Source organism: Neoarius graeffei, chromosome 12, assembly GCF_027579695.1.
Source record: "Neoarius graeffei isolate fNeoGra1 chromosome 12, fNeoGra1.pri, whole genome shotgun sequence".
Taxonomy (NCBI): Eukaryota; Metazoa; Chordata; class Actinopteri; order Siluriformes; family Ariidae; genus Neoarius; species Neoarius graeffei.
The window spans coordinates 54288644-54297611 of record NC_083580.1 but is presented as its reverse complement, the minus strand read 5'-3'; positions in this window follow the sequence as shown (position 1 = coordinate 54297611).

The following is an 8968-nucleotide window of genomic DNA, read 5'->3' as shown; positions in this document are numbered from 1 at the left end:
TTTTTATTGCCAGACTTTTCAGTATAACCGCCAGTTTTAATCTGATAGCGAAACACAGTGTTCTAGTCCCGGGATGAGCTCTTCTCTGCTCTGCCTCCTTAAATAGGGCGCGGTTACTGGGAAAACACAGGTTAATTACCGTCAGGTGTAATGATTCTGCCACTCACCTTCCCTGGCTCCGCCCTCCTGTCACAGACCGGCGCTTGACCACGCCCCCGCTGCCACACACGTGTTAAGTGTTTCTATGTATCAATCATTAATTGTACAAAATGATTTTCATACATTTATGTATTTGTCATATCTTTCTTTGTCACATGAAGTGTTGTCTTGATAACACATGTGGCACATAATTTTAGCAAATGGATGACAGAAGATTAATTGAAAGATTTATGCCACAGAGCTGCCTTTAACTAATAATTATCACTTATTACTGACGATTGTACGTTTACTAAACAATACAATACAAAGCTCAATACTCCCAGCCTATAACATACTGAATATCAAGTTAAAATCATCCGCAATAAAAGGAAAATTATGAAAACTGGAATATCAAGGGATCTACTGTATCAGAAGGCCCACTGCATTTCGCGAGATCGCAAGCTGTCAAGTTGCTAGAATTCAATCTTTCTAGCTATACTTTCACCCCCTACAGCTATCAGTATTACACACAATCATAGATTAATCACACAGCATTCTAATTCAAGTGAAAATGGTCTTTAAAAATACACATAAGTAGTGATTTAGTCAGAGAAACCAACCAAAACAAGTCTTCAAGTCGCCCGCCTTCGTTTCTGTCGTCGTCAGAACTGTCCTCATTTTCTTCTGAAGATGAGCGCTCAGGTTCAAATCTGTAATGCTGGATACCACCAGGACATTCAGCTGTCAAAATCTCTACTTGTGGGCCATTTTCTTCTTCTGTATCGGTAAAATCAAAGCTAATTTCCTCAGCATCACTCCTATTTTCTGGTGTGTCCGTTATTGCAACTGCACCGAGTGGTTACTGGTATGACGTCACGCAGCTGTTCCATTGACCGAGAGGGGGCGCTGCGAACGCGGAAAATTTCAAGTGATGGGCATGATCAAATAAGGACCGATTACAACCGCGGGAAGCTTTTGAAAAATCGACGGTCAATTTATTTCGAATCTCGAAAGCATTCTGGTGCAGAATAATGCGACTTTTATTGCCACTGCGTGACGCCTTTAAATCAACGAGCCTCGAGAGGGCGCGAGTTAGTGATTTTGGCCGGGTAATATATATATATATATATATATATATATATACAGGGCCGGCTCTAGGTCTTTGGCTGCCCTAGGCGAGATTGAGTTTTGGCGCCCCCCCAAGAAAAAAAACTCTCTAATAACATCTAAATAACACTTCAATCTAATCACTCTATTCTATTACTATTAAACAATGTACGGTGCATGGACAATAAACAATAAGTCATTTTTATCTTTTTCATTATTGTTATCATTATTCACATAAAGTGTCACAAAGTAAAATGACCACACAAATTCAATACCTCCATATAATGGGCAAAAACTCTTCTGCACCCTGTTCAAAGTATAGTGCATGGACAATAAACAAGAAATTATTTTTAGTTTCTTTTTTGCCATTAAAAGTTAAGTCATCTCTGAAGAATTAACAAATTAAATTAATAAAAAATTCTACAATTCTAAATTGTGCAAACTTAAGCACCCTGTTAGGACATCAATGGGCTGTATTTTCAAACAAAAGTGCTATTATGGGTACTTTGTTATTGAAGTAGCATTACAATGGGACTCGTCTGGTCTTCCTAATGGCAAATTCCTTGATAATATCATCAAATGATATTTCTCTTCAGATCTCTTGGTTGATGCTCATCAGAGCAAGCCCATTCAGACGTTCTTGACTCATTGTTGACCTTAAGTATGTCTTCAGCAGTTTTAATTTTGAAAAGCTTCTTTCAGCAGAAGCTACTGTCACAGGTAGTGTAATATGGAATGCCATTTGAGACTCATTTATGCGTGCGCATAAATGAGTCTCAAATGGCATTCCATAAAATCGCACCCTGACTACATGCTTTGCTGTACAATTAAATTAGGCTAAGACATAATGCTGACTCGTTTTCAGAATAGTGGAAGTCATAATTTTTCTCCCCCTGTTTCTGCGCCCCTGGATGGATGCAGCGCCCTTAGCATTTGCCTATATTGTCTATGCCACGGGCCGGCTCTGTATATATATATATATATATATATATATATATATATATATATATATATGAAATGGCAGCACAGTTAGCACTGTCGCCTCACAGCAAGAATGTCTGGGTTCGAGCCCTGTGGCCAGCGAGGGCCTTTCTGTGCAGAGTTTGCATTTTCTCCCCGTGTCCGCGTGGGTTTCCTCCGGGTGCTCCGGTTTCCCCCACAGTCCAAAGACATGCCCGTTAGGTTAACTGGTGACTCTGACCGTAGGTGTGAATGTGAATGGTTGTCTGTGTCTATGTGTCAGCCCTGTGATGACCTGGCAACTTGTCCAGGGTGTACCCCGCCTTTCGCCCATAGTCAGCTGGGATAGGCTCCAGCTTGCCTGCGACCCTGTAGAACAGGATAAAGCGGCTACAGATAATAAGATGAGATGAGAATACAGATATACAGTGGGGCAAAAAAGTATTTAGTCAGCCACCAATTGTGCAAGTTCTCCCACTTAAAAAGATGAGAGGCCTGTAATTTTCATCATAGGTACACTTCAACTATGAGAGACAGAGGAATTTTAATGAATTAATTGGTAAATTCCTCAGTAAAATAAGTATTTGGTCACCTACAAACAAGCAAGATTTCTGGCTCTCACAGACCTGTAACAACTTCTTTAAGAGGCTCCTCTGTCCTCCACTCGTTACCTGTATTAATGGCACCTGTTTGAACTCGTTATCAGTATAAAAGACACTTGTCCACAACCTCAGTCACACTCCAAACTTCACTATGGCCAAGACCAAAGAGCTGTCAAAGGACACCAGAAACAAAATTGTAGACCTGCACCAGGCTGGGAAGACTGAATCTGCAATAGGTAAGCAGCTTGGTGTGAAGAAATCAACTGTGGGAGCAATTATTAGAAAATGGAAGACATGCAAGACCACTGATAATCTCCCTCGATCTGGGGCTCCATGCAAGTTCTCACCCCGTGGGGTCAAAATGATCACAAGAACAGTGAGCAAAAATCCCAGAACCACACGGGGGGACCTAGTGAATGACCTGCAGAGAGCTGGGACCAAAGTAACAAAGGCTACCATCAGTAACACACTACGCTGCCAGGGACTCAAATCCTGCAGTGCCAGACATGTCCCCCTGCTTAAGCCAGTACATGTCCAGGCCCGTCTGAAGTTTGCTAGAGAGCATTTGGATGATCCAGAAGAGGATTGGGAGAATGTCATATGGTCAGATGAAACCAAAATAGAACTTTTTGGTAAAAACTCAACTTGTCATGTTTGGAGGAGAAAGAATGCTGAGTTGCATCCAAAGAACATCATACCTACTGTGAAGCATGGGGGTGGAAACATCATGCTTTGGGGCTGTTTTTCTGCAAAGGGACCAGGACGACTGATCCGTGTAAAGGAAAGAATGAATGGGGCCATGTATCATGAGATTTTGTGTGAAAACCTCCTTCCATCAGCAAGGGCATTGAAGATGAAATGTGGCTGGGTCTTTCAGCATGACAATGATCCCAAACACACTGCCCGGGCAATGAAGGAGTGGCTTCATAAGAAGCATTTCAAGGTCCTGGAGTGGCCTAGCCAGTCTCCAGATCTCAACCTCATAGAAAATCTTTGGAGGGAGTTGAAAATCCGTGTTGCCCAGCGACAGCCCCAAAACAATCACTGCTCTAGAGGAGATCTGCATGGAGGAATGGGCCAAAATACCAGCAACAGTGTGTGAAAACCTTGTGAAGACTTACAGAAAATGTTTGACCTCTGTCATTGCCAACAAAGGGTTGTAGAGGTCAGAGCGGGTGGGTGGAGCATAGAAGTATGGCAGGCCAGAACTGAGTTCCAAAAACTCTTTTTTTTTGCACTTTACAGTCACAAACATACACTCTCCCAGCCACACGCATATACACACACATCAGTCATCTGGTTCGGGAGAGCTCTCTTCCTCTGCTCTCTCTCTCTCTCTCCTTATATAGGGTGTGGTTGCTGGGAAGACACACAAACAGGTTAATTCACCTCAGGTGTAGTGATTCTGCCCCTTACCTTTCCTGACTCCGCCCTCCGGTCACAGACCGATGCTTGACCACGCCCCCACTGCCACATACCCCCACCGCCCAACTCAGGCCAGGCAGCCATCAGGCCTGCAGTCGACTCCCCCCACCTTGACGGGAGAGGAAGTCCGCCACGACCATCTGCGCCCCCGGCCTGTGGACCACCTTGAAGTTAAAGGGTTGGAGTGCCAGATACCAATGGGTGAGCCGTGCATTGGCATCCTTCATGTGGTGGAGCCACTGGAGGGGCGCATGGTCCGAACAGAGGGTGAAAGGGCGTCCCAGCAGGTAGTAACGGAGGGCAAGGACCGCCCACTTGATGGCCAGGCACTCCTTCTCTATGGTGTTGTAGCGCCCCTCACCCACTGACAGCTTATGACTTATGTACAGCACTGGGCGATCCTCCCCCTCCACCTCCTGGGACAAAACAGCCCCCAGCCCTCTGTCCGACGCGTCCGTCTGCAATATAAAAGGGAGAGAAAAGTCAAGGGAGTGTAACAGTGGCCCCCCACACAGTGCAGCCTTTACCTCAGAAAAAGCCTGCTGGCATTGCTCCGTCCACTGGACCGGATCTGGTGCACCCTTTTTAGTGAGATCAGTCAGCGGGCTGGTGACGTCCGAATAATTAGGTATAAACCTACGATAATAGCCAGCCAGCCCCAGGAACTGTCTCACCCCCTTTTTTGGTCTTGGGCCTCAGGCAGGCCTCAGTCACTGCTGTCTTGTTAATTTAGGGACGCACCTGCCCATTGCCCAAGTGGAAGCCCAGATACTGTACTTCCACCCACCCAATTGCACACTTCTTTGGGTTGGCTGTGAGACCCACCCGCCTCAGTGACCTAAGGACGGCCCTCAGGTGTTGTAGGTGCCGCGGTCAGTCATTACTATAAATAATGATGTCGTCAAGGTACGTGGCCGCATAGGTGGCGTGGGGGCGGAGGACCCTATCCATCAGCGACTGAAATGTAGCGGGTGCCCCAAACAGCCCAAAAGGAAGTGTGACAAACTGGTGTAAGCCGAACGGTGTGGAAAAGGCCATTTTTTCTCGGGATAATGGAGTCAAGGGGATCTGCCAATAACCCTTCGTCAAATCCAGTGTTGAGTAAAAGCAAGCTGTGCCTAGCCGATCAAGCAACTCATCAATACGAGGCATTGGGTACGCGTCAAATTTAGACACCGCGTTGACTTTTCTATAGTCTACACAGAACCGGACCGACCTGTCGGCCTTGGGTACCAAGACCGCTGCTCCAGTCGCTGTGGGACTCCTCGACGATGCCCATTTCGAGCATGGCTTTGAGTTCTTCCCAAACCACTTTTTTCTTGTGTTCGGGTGGCATCTAATAGCGGCTACGCACTACCACCCCCGGGGGCGTCTCAATGTGGTGCTCTATGAGGTCGATGTGGCCAGGCAGGGACAAGAACACATCTGAAAATTTGGTCTGCAACTGGGCGACCTCCGCAAGTTGGGTCGGGGAGAGGTGATCTCCACAGGGGACCGGAGAGGTACGCGATGCCAATGCTCCCTTTTGAACCTCCGGCCCCAGCTCTGCCGTCTCTGGAACCACCGATGCCAATGCCACAGGGACCTCCTCGTTCCAGAGTTTGAGCAGATTGAGGTGGTAAATCTGTAGTGCCCCACCCCTGTCCGTTCGCCTCACCTCGTAGTCGATGTCCCCGACTCGCCGTTTGACCTCAAAGGGTCCTTGCCACTTGGCGACCAATTTGGAGCTCGATGTGGGCAACAGTACGAGTACTTTATCTCCTGGTGCAAGCTCCCTAAGGCGCGTACCCTTGTCGTACAGGCGGGTTTGCCATTCTTGGGCCTGCCGCAAATTCTCCTGGGTTAGGTGTGTGAGTGTGTGGAGTTTTGCGCGAAGGTCCATAACGTATTGAATTTCATTTTTACTTGGTGAAGGTCCCTCCTCCAAATTTTCTCGCAGCACGTCTAAAATGCCACGCAGCTTACGCCCATATAACAATTCGAACAGGGAGAACCCCGTGGAGGCTTGTGGGACCTCTCGCACTGAAAACAACAAGGGTTCAAGCCATTTATCCCAATTACGTGCATACTCACTTATGAATTTCCTAATTATATTTTTGAGGGTGCGATTGAATCGCTCGACTAAACCGTCCGTTTGTGGGTGATAAACGCTGGTGCGGTTCGGCTTAATACCTAATAACCCATAAAGTTTGTTCAGTGTTCGTGACATAAATGAGGTGCCTTGATCAGTCAGAATCTCTTTGGGGATTCCAACTCGGGAGATGACGCGGAAGAGCGCTTCCACAATACTGCATGCTGAGATATTGCGATGAGGCACTGCTTCCGGGTATCGCGTTGCATAGTCCACTAGAACTAATATAAAGCGGTACCCTCATGCTGACCGATCTAATGGCCCAACGAGATCCATCCCAATCCTTTCGAACAGGGTCTCGATTAATGGGAGAGGGCGCAAAGGCGCTTTTGGGATGGCCGCTGGATTTACTAACTGGCATTTGCGGTACACCGTACACCACCTACGGACATCGCCATGAATCCCTGGCCAATAGAACCGGGCCATTATTCGGGCTAGTGTTTTATCCTGCCCCAAGTGTCCAGCCATGGGATTAAAGTGAGCTGCCTGGAATACCAATTCCCGGTGGCTTTTTGGAATCAAGAGCTGCATGATTTGTTCTTTAGTCTGAGTGTCCTGCATCACTCGGTATAATCTATCCTTCATAATAGAAAAATAGGGGAAGGACGGGGTGGCGTTTGGCTGGAGCATTTGACCATCAATTACTCTCACTTGGTCAAACGCATGCCGCAGAGTCTCATCTTGCGACTGCTCTAACGGAAAATCCGCGAGGGATTCCCCGAGAGAGGGAGGAGGAGCCGGCGGCTCCTCACTCTGACGCGGAGATGACGTAGACGGCTCTGTGACAGCTGCTCCCACCAAAGCGACACCAGGACCTCCCCCTGCTGAACTACGGTAGGACCCACTCTTTACTAAATGACTCATTAACTCCCCGAATCCCGGCCAATCAGTCCCTAAAATTATCGAGTGGGTGAGGCGAGGATTAACCGCTGCCTTTACTCTAAATTTTTCCCCTCTGAAAAAAATGTGGACCGACACTAAAGGGTAGCTGTGAACATCCCCGTGCACACACAACACCTTCACCCCCTGTGCTCCCCCCAATGCCTCGTCTTGCACCAGGCTTTGGTGAATTGAGGTCTGATTACAGCCGGAGTCCACCAACGCCTGATATGTATCCCCTTGGATACTCACCGGTATGCGATACACTCCGGCCTGATCGAGGGCGGCTCCTGGCGCGTCGGGGATCCGGACCACTGCGCCCACCTCCTTTACCGAGCATTGATGCTGGAGGTGCCCTGGCTCCCTGCAGCGCCAGCAAACCAGCCCGGGCTTTCTCTCTGCATCGGTACTCTGGGGCTCACTCACCTGAGGGGGGGGAGAGACAGACACGGAAGCGGGAGGACACCGCGGGTGCGGCGGACCGGCTGTGAGGGAGCCGGTCCCCGCCTCCGTGGTGGGGGAACGGGGCAAGGACAAGACACAGAAGGGGAGGGGGAGAGAGAGCGAGAGAGGAGAGAAGAGAAGAGGGGATCTGTGATCCTGCCGCGGGAACAGCTGCCAAATGATCCTCCGCCAACTCGATGGCTTGATCCAGCGACGCCGGGCGATGGCACTGGACCCACTCTGCCGTTTCTTTGGGAAGTTGCTCAATGAACTGCTCCAGTGCCACCAGGTCGACGACTCCCTCGGCGTCGCGGTTGTCAGCCCTCAGCCACCGCCTGCAGGCGTCCCGGAGTTGCTGGCCAAACGCGAACGGGCGGCCGACCTCCTCTAGGCACAGAGCGTGGAAGCACTGACGATGTTGTTCAAGGGTGTGCCCCACACGCTGGAGGACGGCCCGGCACAGGTCCATGTAGACCAGCCGGCTGTTGGCGGGGAGCTGTAGTGCGGCCAGCTGCGCCTCGCCCGTTAGCAGGGGGAGGAGGCGCGCCGCGCGCTTTTCCACCGGCCACCCCGAGGCTTCTGCTGCTTGTTCAAATAGCGTAAGGAAGGCCTCGGGGTCGTCGTGCGGGCCCATCTTCATTAGGGTGAGGTGGAGTGGGCCCGCAGCGGTGGAGATGGTGGACCCCGCTGACGCGAGGAGGTGCCGGAACGCCTGTCGATCTTCCTGTTGCACCAGCACCAGGGCCTCGAACCATTGTTCTTTCTCCTTTCGGAGGGCGAGCAGCGCCTGGTGCTGGCTCTGTTGGGCCGTGGTGAGGGCGTGGATCAGGGCTGCGAAGGGGGAGGACTCCATGGGGCTGTCCTGCTCTGTGCTTGGCTCCCGGGTTTCAGCACCACTGTAGAGGTCAGAGCAGGTGGGTGGAGCACAGAAGTATGGCAGGCCAGAACTGAGTTCCAAAAACTCTTTTTTTTTTGCACTTTACAGTCACAAACATACACTCTCCCAGCCACACGCATATACACACACATCAGTCATCTGGTTCGGGAGAGCTCTCTTCCTCTGCTCTCTCTTTCCTTATATAGGGCGTGGTTGCTGGGAAGATACACAAACAGGTTAATTCACCTCAGGTGTAGTGATTCTGCCCCTTACCTTCCCTGACTCCGCCCTCCGGTCACAGACTGACGCTTGACCACGCCCCCACTGCCACAAGGGTATATAACAAAGTATTGAGATGAACTTTTGTTATTGACCAAATACTTATTTTCCACCATAATTTGCAAA